Raw genomic sequence first — 13,406 nt, 5'->3', positions numbered from 1 at the left:
GGACAGAGTCAGCAGACAATGGGGACATGCACCCAGGTGAAACTTGGTTTGTCTGTTTAAAATGGGCATAAAAAACATTAGGCTCCTGTGGTATAGATGCATCTTTGCCAGATATTGCTCCTGATTTCGGCTTGCAGCCCATGATGGTTTTCAGGCCCTGCCACAGTCATCTGGAATCTGCTGATTGAATTGAGCTTCCAGATTGTTGTGGACCTCTCCTGGTATCCCAGATAGCCTCGCAGAGGGATACCTGTACAGTGCGGGATCATCCTTCTTGAAAGCCTCACGTCTGGACCTTTGCAGAAACTGGGTGGCTTTTGTGTTTGTGACTATTGCGTATGTTTGAGTGTGTGTTTTGTGTATGTGTGTAAGCATATCTGTATGTGGGTAAGCATGTCTGTGTGTGTCTTTTATGTTTCTCTGTCAAATATGTGTGCGTGCGTGTATGTTTATGTTTGTGCGAGTGCATGTCTGTGTGTGTGTGTCTTTTGTGTCTGTGTGTGGGGGTGTGTTTTGTGTGCATGTGTGTGTCTTGTGGTGTGTCTTTTGAACGTCTGTGTATTTTTGTGCACCTGTGTATACGTGTGTGTGTGTGTGCATATGTGTGCATGTGCGCATGTGTGCCTTTTGTGCACCTGTATGCGGGCATGCGCTTTTGTACATATGCATGTGTGTGTGCATGTGCGTGTGCGTGCATGCGGTGTGTGTGTGTGTGTGTGATTTTGTAGTCCGAGACTTCTATCAAGCTTTCTTGCTGCAATGTTGCAATTCACCAACAGCATGCCTCGGTGTGAGTGCAGTGTGTGCATGCATGTGAGTGCAGTCAGAACTGGTAGGAAGTTGTCCACCTTTGCCAACTACACGCGAAACCAATGTTACCCAAACTTCAGAGTTAACCTGCAGTGTACAGATATCATTTGTATTACGCATGCTCAGAGACCGAACTCCAAGACATCACCAACACTTCTACTGAAGCTATGAGAAGATGAGCCTTATGCCCAACATCTGCAAGATTGAGGTCCTTTAGTAACCGGTCTCCATTGCCCTTCAACGTCAAAGGCTCTTGGTGATACACTATAATGGTACAAACTCTTTTCCTCTCAACCCCATTCCTCTGCATTCTCCCCATAACCCCTGACACCCTTACTCATCAAGAATTTGTCAATCTCCACCTTAAAAATAATGCATTGACCTGACCTCCACAGCCTTCTGTGGCAATGAATTCCACAGATTTACCACCCTCTGACAAAAGATATTCCTTCTCATCTCCTTTCTTAAGGTACGTTCTTTTATTCTGAGACTATGACTTCTAGTCGTAGAATCTCCCACGAGTAGAATATTCACATATTCACTCTATCCAGGCCTTTCAGTATTCGGTAAGTTTCAATGAAGTCCTCCCTCATCCTTAAAACTCCAGGCCCAGTACCGTCAAACGTTCATCATATGTTATCCCAATCATTCCTGGGAACATTCTCGTAAACCTCCGCTGGTCTCTCTCCAATGCCAGCACACCCTTCCTCAGATAAGGGGCCCAGAACTGCCCACAATACTCCAGATGCAATTCTCCATGTTCTCGAGAGATGCCGCCTGAGCTGCTGAGTTACTCCAGCACTTTGCGTCATTTTGTGAATACACCAACATGTCCCACTACCTTCTGCACATCAGGGACTGTGGTTTGTGATAGTTGGTCTGGAGAACCTCAATGTCTTGCCACATCTCCAGGTCCCACACAAGGAGAAGTCCAATGACTATAAAAATCCAACTCAATAACACGTTACATAATGAATGAATCTGCACCTCTTATCTAATCTACATACAACTGTCAGATTCAAATTCAGATTCAACTTTAATTGTCATTGTCCGTGTACAGTACAGAGACAACAAAATGCATTTAGCATCTCCCTGGAAGAGCGACATAGCATATGATTTGAATAAATATTTACATTAGCATATATACAGACATAGTGTTTTTCCTGTGGGAGGAGTGTCCGGGGGGGGGGGGGTGATTGGCAGTCACCGAGGTACATTGTTGAGTAGAGTGACAGCCGCCAGGAAGAAGCTGTTCCTGGACCTGCTGGTCCGGCAACGGAGAGACCTGTAGCGCCTCCCGGATGGTAAGAGGGTAAACAGTCCATGGTTGGGGTGAGAGCAGCCCTTGGCAATGCTGAGTGCCCTCCGCAGACAACGCTTGCTTTGGACAGACTCAATGGAGGGGAGCGAGGAACCGGTGATGCGTTGGGCAATTTTCATCACCCTCTGCAATGCCTTCCGGTCGGAGACAGAGCCGTTGCCATACCATACTGTGATACAGTTGGTAAGGATACTCTCGATGGTGCAGCGGTAGAAGTTCACCAGGATCTGAGGAGACAGATGGACCTTCTTCAGTCTCCTCAGGAAGAAGAAACGCTGGTGAGCCTTCTTGATCAGAGTTGAGGTATTGTGGGTCCAAGAGAGGTCATCGGAGATGTTAACACCCAGGAACCTGAAGCTAGAAACACGTTCCACCTCCGTCCCGTTAATGTGGATGGGGGTGTGCGTGCCGCCCCTGGACTTCCTGAAGTCTACAATGAGCTCCTTGGTCTTCTTGGAGTTAAGGGCCAGGTTGTTGTCAGCGCACCATGCTGCTAAGTGCTGGACCTCCTCCCTGTAGGCCGACTCATCGTTGTTGCTGATGAGGCCAATCACCGTTGTATCATCTGCATACTTGATGATGGTGTTAGTACCATGTACAGGTGTGCCGTCATAGGTGAAGAGGGAGTAGAGGAGGGGGCTCAGCACACAGCCCTGTGGAACGCCGGTGTTCAGGGTGAGGGTTGAAAAGGTGTGCTTGTCTAACCTAACAGACTGTGGTCTGTTGGTTAGAAAGTCCAGTATCCAGTTGCAGAGGGAGGGATTGATGCCCAGGTTACCGAGTTTGGTGATCAGTTTAGATGGTATAATGGTGTTGAATGCTGAGCTGTAATCGATGAACAGCATTCTTACGTAAGTGTCTCTGTTGTCGAGGTGGGAGAGGGCGGAGTGAAGTGCCGTTGAGATGGCATCCTCCGTACTCCTGTTCTTGCGGTAGGCAAACTGATAGGGATCCAGTGTGGGGGGTAGGCAGCTTTTGAGGTGTGCCAGGACCAGCCTCTCGAAGCACTTGGTGATGATGGGGGTAAGTGCAACTGGGCGGAAGTCGTTGAGGCTTACCGCAGTGGAGTGTTTGGCACTGGCATGATGGAGGTGGTTTTAAGGCACATGGGGACAACTGCTTGGGCAAGTGACAGGTTGAAGATGTCAGTCCAGACGTCAGTCAGCTGCGCAGCACAGGCCCTGAGCACGCGCCCGGGGATGCCGTCAGGGCCAGCAGCCTTACGTGCATTAGTCCTACTCATTGCCACGTATACGTCGTAGGGGGTGAGTGTGAGGGGTTGGTGATCGGCAGGGAGCACAACCTTGATGGCTGTCTCTAGATTGTCCCTGTCGAAGCGGCCATAGAAGTGATTAAGCTCCTCAAGGAAGGAGGCGTCGCTGGATGTGGGGGTGGTGTTGGAGGGTCTATAGTTCGTGATGGCCTGGATGCCTTGCCACATGCGTCGGGGGTCGGAGTTGTTGTTGAAGTGCTCCTCAATCCTGAGTTTATGGCAGTGCTTGGCCTTCTTGATGCCCCTCTTCAGGTTAGCCCTGGATGAGCTGTAGGCTCGAGCATCGCCTGACCTGAAAGCGGTGTCCCGTGCTTTCAGCAGCAACCTGACCTCGCTGTTCATCCATGGCTTCTGATTCGGGAATATGGTCACCTGTTTGAGGGAGGTGACACTATTGATGGTGGAGTTTATAAAGTCCAGAATAGAGGATGTGTAGGAATCAATGTCCGTGTGGGAGTCAAGGGTGGCCTGGGCTGCAAACGCCTTCCAGTCAGTGATTCCAAAACACTGCTGAAGTGTGAAGTCCGCTTCCTCTGACCAGACTTTAACTGTCCTTAAAGTTGGTTTAACCCGTCTGATGAGTGGGGAGTACTTAGGGAGCAGGAACAGTGAGACGTGATCAGACTGACCAAGGTGGGGGAGGGGGATGGCTTTGTAAGCTTCAGCCATGTTGGTGTAGACTTTGTCCAGTGTCTTGTCTACTCTAGTGGGGAAGGAGACATGTTGGTGGAATTTGGGGAGTACAGTCTTCAGGTTAGAGTGATTGAAGTCACCCGCAACAATGAAGGCTGCCTCGGGGTTGTGCGTCTGTTGATTGCTAATGGAAGTATGCAGCTCTTTCATTGCAAGCTTGGCATTAGCATCAGGAGGGATATAGGCTGCAGTCACAACAGTGGAGGTGAACTCTCTGGGCAGATAGAACGGTCTGCATCTAACCAAGAGGAACTCAAGATTAGCTGAGCAGTGACTCTCGATGATGGTGGAGTCCGTGCCCCATGCTTTGTTTACATAAATGCACAGACCCCCACCTCTGGTCTTACCAGAGTCTGATGTCCTGTCCGCTCGGAGTAAATGACGCCCCGTTAGCTGGATGGCGCTGTCAGGAACGTCAGTGTTGAGCCAAGTTTCCGTGAAGATCAGGATGTTGCAGTCTTTGATCCAGTTGTGGGAGGTGATCCTTAGCCGGAGTTCGTCCATTTTGTTTGCCAGTGAGCGCACGTTGGCGAGGAAAAGGCTAGGAATCGCCACCCTGTGTGGGGCTCGCTCTAACCTGGCCTTTAACCCACCTCTGCGTCCCCGGCGGTGCTTTCGTACGCGTCGCCGTCTGTTGGTGCTTCTGGTCGGCCGAGCTGGCTTGGTGCGCGCTGGTGTTCTGCCGCTCCGTTGCTCCGCGTCTGCGTCTCCGTGGCTCCGCAGGCGTTCTACAGCCCCGCAGCTCTGCTGATGGTCTCGAGCCCCGGGGCTCACCTGGCGTTCTCCAGCCCAGCGGGTCGGGTGGCGGTCTCCAGCTCCGCGGGTCGGGTGAGCTCCACGGGTCGGGTGTTATAAAATGTTTTAAAACTAATTATCCTTCCTGATAAGGAAAACAAAAGCTATTCGTTACATCAGGCACTGAGCTAGGATCGGCTACCTAGGAAGAAGAGGTTTACCTTATCTTATTATAACCTGTTATTGCAGCTGCATGGTCCAAGGCCATGTGAAGTACAGTTCTTCCTGAATAATTCTCCATTGAACTGTTTGTGGCCAACTACGTCTTAGCTAAACAGCCCACTGTTTCCCTTACCTTGCCTTACTTGGCAAAGCAGGACCAGTTCTCCAATGTTGGGTAAGAAGGAACTGCAGATGCTGGTTTAAACTGTAGATACAAAAAGCTGGAGTAACAAAGCCGAACAGGCAGCATCTCTGGAGAGAAGTAATGGGTGATGTTTCGGGTCGAGTCTGAAGAACGTCACCCATTCCTTCTCTCCAGAGATGCTGCCCATCCCGCTGAGTTACTCCAGCCTTTTGTTTCTATATCCAATGTTGGGAGTCACCTCATGGAAAAGGACATGTTGGCGCTGGGATTCACCACCAGGCAGTTCTTTTGGTAATTGAGCAAAAGATTATTTGAGATCAAGGCTTCAGATCTGGCAGAAAACCCATGGTCTAATGTTGGGGACGTCTTTCTCCAACTCTGGAAGTGTCTGTAGTTCCCACATTGGACCCATCAGCCACCTCAGAATTCACATATCTGGAAGCAAATTGTCATCGATCCCAAAGGACTCCTAAGTGAGAGAGGGAAAGAGTGTGTGTGTGTGTGTGTGTGTGTGTGTGTGTGTGTGTGTGTGTGTGTGTGTGTGTGTGTGTGTGTGTGTGTGTGTGTGTGTGTGTGTGTGTGTGTGTGTGTGTGTGTGTGTGCATGCATGTGCATGTGTGTGTGTGTGTGTGTGTGTGTGTGTGTGTGTGTGTGTGTGTGTGTGTGTGTGTGTGTGTGTGTGTGTGTGTGTGTGTGTGTGTGTGTGTGTGCATGTGCATGTGTGTGTGTGTGTGTGTGTGTGTGTGTGTGTGTGTGTGTGTGTGTGTGTGTGTGTGTGTGTGTGTGTGTGTGTGTGTGTGTGTGTGTGCATGTGCACTTGTGTGTACACAAGCGTTAGCATGTGAGAATGTATGTGTGTGTATGGATGTATGTGCACGTGTGTGTGCATGTGCATGAGGATGTGTGCATGCGCTTGTGTGTGTGAATGTGTGTATGTACACATGCGTGTGTATGTATGTGTGCGTATATGTCCACTGAATTCACATTCTTACCCATGCCTCAGCCGCGCAGTATCCTATCAAAGGCTTTTAATTAATAAATCCATCACTACATTGCTCTTCTTGATTTTCTGCTTATTCCTCAAAGATATTTTCTTATTATATAATATTATTATAAAAAGCTCATGCATGATCTTCCTTTTCAGAATCTAATAACTGTTTCTATTTTGAAACATTGCATTCCATCTGTGATTAAGACTTCCATTTTGAATTGATGTTAAGATGGTGGCTTGTTGTTCCTTTGCATCGTTCAAACCCACCCTGCTATAAGCATCACGTCGGCTCTCTGACGGTCCTTTGGCATTATTCCCTTAGTTCATTATTTTTCATGTGTAAAGGGATCTCTGCTGTCTCATCACTTGATTGCTCTTATCAGGCAATCTAGGAAATTTATCACCTGGATTAGTTTATCAGTTATAACTCCCATGTATTTTTATTGCCTGGCAAGCATATAATGTTAATTACTTTTGTAAATATCAAGCGAATGTATTTTATATCATTTCACTATTTATTGCGTGATTTCCTAGACCTTACCCTGATTTTTCTTTCATGTTGGTGGTAAACAAATTACCTTTGTTGATAATTAATGAATTATGTTGTTTGACTTTAGCCTGCTTTTTATTTCCTTATTTTGGCATTGATGTACTTGTGGTGAGAGATTGGATCAAGCAAAGGTTTTAACAGCTTAGTATTTCAATTTTAATAATGAAAACCTGAAGGAAAATTGGAATCTTATTGGAACTGGATGAAAGTCTGTCAGTTTCATTCCGGCTTCTCCCATCCGTGATATGTACAGGTTCATCCAGTGACTTGCAATGCATGCGAAGAGGATTGCAAAAAGTGCTGAACACTGTCCATCATGGGTACTGACCTCCTCCCCAAAAAAAGTATCTTTTGACTTTATAGATTCAGCGTGGAGACAGATCCTTCAACGCATGAAGTCTGTGCAGATGAGCTATCACCCTGCACGCCAACACTATCCTCCTACACGTGTGACAATTTACAATTTTTACCAAGCCAATTAACCTACAAACCTGCACGTCTTTGGAGAGTGGGAGGAAACCGGAGCACCCGGTGAAAACCCACGCGGTCACAGGGAGAACGTGCAAACTCCCACGGTATCTGAGGTCAGGATCGAACCTGGGTCTCCTGCGCTGTGAGGCAGCAGCTCTACCAGGTGAAGGGCACAATGACATTCCTACCTCAGGTTCGTACTTTGAACCACTGCACTCACCTGGCTCGTCCTCACCTCCTCATCTCCACCTATGGGAATCAATTGTTAAATGTTGCTTTATTGTCCCATGTACCCAGATACGGTGAAATTCCTTTTTTGCATACAGTTCAGTAATATTCTTGCTATCTTTAAGTACAAGTGTGTGGGAATAGTGCATGACTCTGAGACAGTACACAAGAGCCCCCATGTTCCGGCACCATTTTGTATACTTCAAGTTCAAAGTTGTTTAAACTATAAAATATTAACTTGGCCATGAAGGCCCGTTGTCCTGGCAACAGCATGGGTTGGAGTTGCAGGGTTCGGCCTGGTCTGGCAGTTGTTGATGTCATCCACCGCTCCGTGTTGCTGCAGACCGTGCCCAATCTACGCTCATCCACTTGGAGCGGCGCCTGATCTACTTGAGCCCCAGGCTGCTGTAGGGCCTCCAACGGCCCACTTTACCGACACCTCCACCTGAACATACCACAGCGGGCCGGGCTTGGCCCCACACTGTTGATTGTCACATTTTATGCAATGTTGTCTGATGCCTACCCTGACAAAGAAGATATAATCAAACTTGGATATAGCATTGTTGGTTCTCCTTTTTAAACTTAGGAGACTCTCAGCCTAAAACAACTTACGAGAAGCAACCTTAAGGACTAGCTCTTGCACATTCAGTGTAAACTCAGAGTTGAAATGCAGGAAGGTCTGGACAAATTTGCCAGTACCTGTGGCAACATTTCTCCACAATTTGCACTAAACAATGGTGAGTTTAGGAGAAACTCCCACTCACCATCAACAACACCATAGTCACATCTGTGGAGTCATTTAAGTTCCCTGGACCATCATCTCCAGTGACCTTAAATGGGAGGCCACCTCGACAGAAGATGTACTTCCTGCGGCAGCTGTGAAAACACAATCTGCCACAGGCAATGATGGCCCAGTTTTATACTGCCATCACAGAATCTGTCCTCACCTTCTCCATCATGGTCTGGTTTGGCTCAGCCACCAAGGATGACATCTGGAGACTGCAGCGCATCCTTCGATCAGCCGAGAAGGTTGTTGGCTGCAACCTCCCCCCCATCGACGAACTGTACATTGCAAGGGCCAGGAAGTGAGCGGGTAAGATCATCTCTGACCCCTCTCACCCTTGCTACAAACTCTTTAAAGCACTTCCCTCTGGAAGGTGACTCCGGACTGTCAAAGCCTCCACATCCAGAAGTAAAAACAGCTTTTTTCCACGAGCAGTAGCTCTACTCAACAACCAAAAGTCTGTAGCCTCCTTTTGCTCTGGTATTTTATTTCATTCTTCACATGTTTAAATAATAATGTTTTATTCCTAATTGTTTACTGTATATCGTGTTGTTACTTGCGAGCAAAGCACCAAGGCAAATTCCTTGTATGTATACATACTTCCCTAATATAATTTATTCAATTCAATTCAAAATTTATTCATATCAAACGAAACTGACATCATAAAATAATCTGTTTCCAACACCTGAACCAGAACCAAACACCCTTGTGAATGTTCAGAGGATTTCAGTATTCTACATATCTTGGCAGCAATCTCTCAAGATCCGTCATAGAAACATAGAAAAATAGGTGCAGAGTTTGGCCATTTGGCCTATCGAGCCAGTACCGCCATTCAATATGATGATGACTAATCATATAAAATCAGTACCCCATTCCTGCTTTTTTCCCATATCCGTTGATTCCTTTACCCCGAAGAGCTAGATCTAACTCTCTCTTGAAAACATCCAGTGACCTGGCCTCAACTGCCTTCTGTGGCAGAAAATTCAGCATTCACAGCTCTCTGGGTGAAAAGTTTTTCCTCATCTCAGTCCTAAATGGCCTACCCCTTACCCTTAAACTGTGACCCCTGGTTCTGGACTCCCTCAACATCGGGAACACTTTTCCTGGATCTAGCCTGTCCAATCCTCTAAGAATTTTATATGCTCCTATTAGATACCCTCTCATCCTTCTAAATTCTAGTGAATACAAGCCCAGTCAACCCATTCTTTCATCATATGTCAGTCCCGCCATTCTGGGAATTAACCTAGTGAACATACGCTGCACTCCCTCAATAGCAATAATGTCCTTCCTGAATTTTGGACACCAAAATTGCGCACAATTCTCCGGGTGCAATCTCACCAGGGCTCTGTACAACTGCAGTAGGACCTCCTTGCTCCTAAACTCAAATCCTCTCGCAATGAAGGCCAACGTGCCATTAGCTTTCTTCACTGCCTGCTGTACCTGCATGTTTACTTTCAGTGACTGACGTACAAGAGCACCCAGGTCTCGTTGCACCTCCCCCTTTCCTAATCTGACAAAAATCAGATAATAATCTGCCTTCCTGTTCTTGCCACCAAAGTGGATAACCTCACATTTACCCACATTATATTGCATCTGCCATGCATCTGCCCAACCTATCCAGCTCACCCTGCAGCCTCATAGCATCCTCGTCGCAGCTCACACTGCCACACAGCTTTGTGTCATCCACAAACTTGCGAATGTCACATTTAATTCCCTTGTCTAAATCGTTAATATATATTGTAAATAACTGGGATCCCGGCACTGATCCTTGCAGCACCCCACTAGTCACTGCCTGTCATTCTGAAAAGGACCCATTAATTCCTACTCTTTGCCAACCAGTTCTCTATCCATGTCAATACCCTACCCCCACTACCATGTGCTCTAATTTTGCATACTAATCTCTTGTGTGGGACCTTGTCAAAGGTTTTTTGAAACTCCAGATACACCACACTCACTGGCTCTCCCTTATCCATTCTACTTGTTACATCCTCAAAAAATTCCAGATGATTAGTCAAACATGTTTTCCCCTTCATAAATCCATGCTGACTTTGACCTATCCTGTCACTGCTTTCCAAATGCGCTCCTATAACATCTTTAACAATCGACTCAAGCATCTTCCCCACTACCGATGTAAGGTTAACTGGTCTATAATTCATTTTTTTCTCTCCCACCTTTCTTAAAAAGTGGAGTGAGTACATTGGCTATCCCCCAGTCCACAGGAACTGATCCAGAGTCGAGAGAACATTAGAAAATGATCACCAATGCATCCACGATTTCTTGGGCCATCTCCTTGAGTACCCTGGGTTGCAGACCATCAGGCCCTGGTGATTTATCTGCCTTCAGTCCCAACAGTTTACCTAACACCATTTCCTGACTAATGAGGATCCCCTTCAGTTCCTCCCTCCCACTAGTGACTGGATGCTCGGTCCCCTGGTATTTCTGGGAAATTGTTTGTGTCTTCCTTAGTGAAGACAGAACCAAAGTACTTGTTTAACTGTTCTGCCATTTCTTTATTTCCCATTATAAATTCACCTGTCTCTGATTGCGAGGGACCTACATTTGTCTTCACTAATCTTTTTCTTTTTACATATCTGAAGAAGCTTTTAGAGTCAATTTTTATATTCCCCGCAAGCTTTCATTCATGCTCCTTTCCCCCCTCTTAATTTACCCCTTTGCCCTCCTCTGTTGAGTTCTAAATATCTGCTGCTTCCTCTGGCCAATTTATATGCCTTTTCCATGGATTTAATACTATCCTTGATTTCCCTCGCTAGCCACGATATTCCCTCGATAGCCGCCTTCCCTATTTTATTTTTTCGCCAGAGAGGGATGAGCAATTTTTGGAGTTCATCCATGAGGACTTTAAATCTTTAAAATCAATATTTGTCAACAAAGTCAACAAGATAGCAAAAGCCAGCCCTGATTTTCAAAGGTTGGGATGTAGGTAAAAAGTGGAATCAGGAGGCAAGAGAGTGTTGTCACACTAGACCAAAACAGAATGTTCTTACTTGCAGCAATGCAACAGATATGTAAACATACGACTCTGTCAACACCATAATAAACAACAAAAAAAGTACATATTCAAACAATAATAGTGCAAAGTCAATGTCAATGCCCCCAAGTGTACGTAGTTTGGAGCTTAGTTGGAGTTTGTAGTGTTTAATTCTCACTCTCACTGAATTAATTTCCACTTACCTCGACTCCATCCTATCGTCTGCTCCAATCCCTCCCTACCTATGTCCAAGACGCCTCACATGCTCTTCGTCTCTTCTATTACTTCCGTTTTCCAGGCTCCCACTTCCTCATCTTTACTTAAAGCCCTCCGTTTCTTCCTCGGCCGCAGAACCAGCCAATTTCCATCTACTAACACTCTCCTCCGCCTAACAGAGCTGGTCCTTACCCATAACAACTTCTCCTTCAACTCCTCCCACTTCCACCAAATCCAAGGCGTAGCTCTGGGCACTCCCATGGGCCCTAGCTATGCCTGCCTCTTTGTACGGTACGTCAAACATTCACTGTTCCAGGCGTACACCGGCCCTATCCCTGAACTCTACCTCTGCTACATTGACGACTGCATTGGTGTTACCTCCTGCATCCATGCAGAACTCACTGACTTCATCAACTTCACAACTAATTTCCATCCTGTACTCAAAGTCACTTGGACCATCTCCGACATCTCCCTACCATTTCTGGATCTCTCCATCTCCATCACAGGAAACAGACTATTAACCAACATCTACTACAAACCTATTGACTCCCACAGCTATCTAGACTATACTTCTTCTCACCCTGCTTCTTGTAAAGACTCTATCCCCTACTTCCAATTCCTCCGTATATGCCGCATCTGCGCCCAGGCTGAGGTTTTCCATACCGGGTCATCAGAGATGCATTCATTCTTTGGGGAACGGGGGATCCTCCCTTCCATTATAGATGAGGCTTTCACTAGGGTCTCCTTGATATCCCACAGCTCCGCTCTTGCTCCTCCTTCCCCCATTCGTAACAAGGACAGAGTCCCCCTTGTCCTCACATTCCACCCCATCAGCCATTGCATACAGCATATAATCCTCCAACATTTTTGCCACCTCCAACGGGATCTCACTACTGGCCACATCTTCCCATCTCCACCCATTTCTGCTTTCCGCAGAGACCGTTCCCTCCGCAACTTCCTGGTCAACTCGTCCCTTCCCACTCAAACCACCACCTCCCCAGGTACTTTCCACTGCAACTGCAGGAGATGCAACACCTGTCCCTTTACCTCCCCCCTCGACTCCCTCATGACCCTGTAGTTACCTTTACTCAACAGTGTTAATATGCAGGGATCGCTGGTCAATATAGACTCAGTAAGCCGAGCGGCCTGTTTCCGTGCTGTATCTTTAAAACTAAAAACTAAAACTAAACAGTAATACCGACACATCTGATTTCAGCTTCTCCCTCAAAAACTGCTTTCTATTATAGTATGATCAATGTCTACAAGGGGTTCCTTCTCCTTAAGTCCCCCTAATCAAATCTGGTTCATTACGCAGCATTAAATCCAGAATGACCTTCCCCATAGTGGCCTCAACCATGTGCTGCTCTAAAAAGCCATCTCGTAGGCATTGTACGAGATGGCTTCTCTTCTCTAGGGATCCAGTATAAACCTCTTTTTCACAGTCTACCTGCAAATTGAAATCCCCCATGACCATTGTAATGGTGCCTTTCTTACATGCCTTTTCTATCTCCTGATGTAATTTGTGCCTTCCATCCTGGCTGCTATTCGGAGGCCTGTACGTAATTCCCATAAGGATCTTTTTACTCTTGCAGTTTCTTAATTCTACCCAGAAGGATAACACATCTTCCGATCCTATGTCGTTTCTTGCGAAGGATTGGGTTTCATTCCTTACCAACATTGCCACCCCACCACCTCGGCCTTGAATCGATAAGATGTGCATCCATGGATGTACAGCTTCTATGACACTACTGGTGCAAACGTAACCTGAATTCCTGCAAATGGAGGTAATAAAAGAGCGACCAGAATAGTCAAAATTGATTTCAAAATAGTTTTATTTCGTTATTAGCTGAGTTGGTGGCAGTGTGAACTGTGAGGAGGATGTTATGAGAATGCAGGGTGACTTGGACAGGTTGGGTGAGTGGGCAGATGCATGGCAGATGCAGTTTAATGTGGAAACATGTGAGCTTATCCACTTAGG

The sequence above is a fragment of the Amblyraja radiata genome, chromosome 24 (assembly GCF_010909765.2).
Source record: "Amblyraja radiata isolate CabotCenter1 chromosome 24, sAmbRad1.1.pri, whole genome shotgun sequence".
In the NCBI taxonomy this organism is placed as follows: Eukaryota; Metazoa; Chordata; class Chondrichthyes; order Rajiformes; family Rajidae; genus Amblyraja; species Amblyraja radiata.
This window is presented reverse-complemented; position numbering follows the sequence as displayed.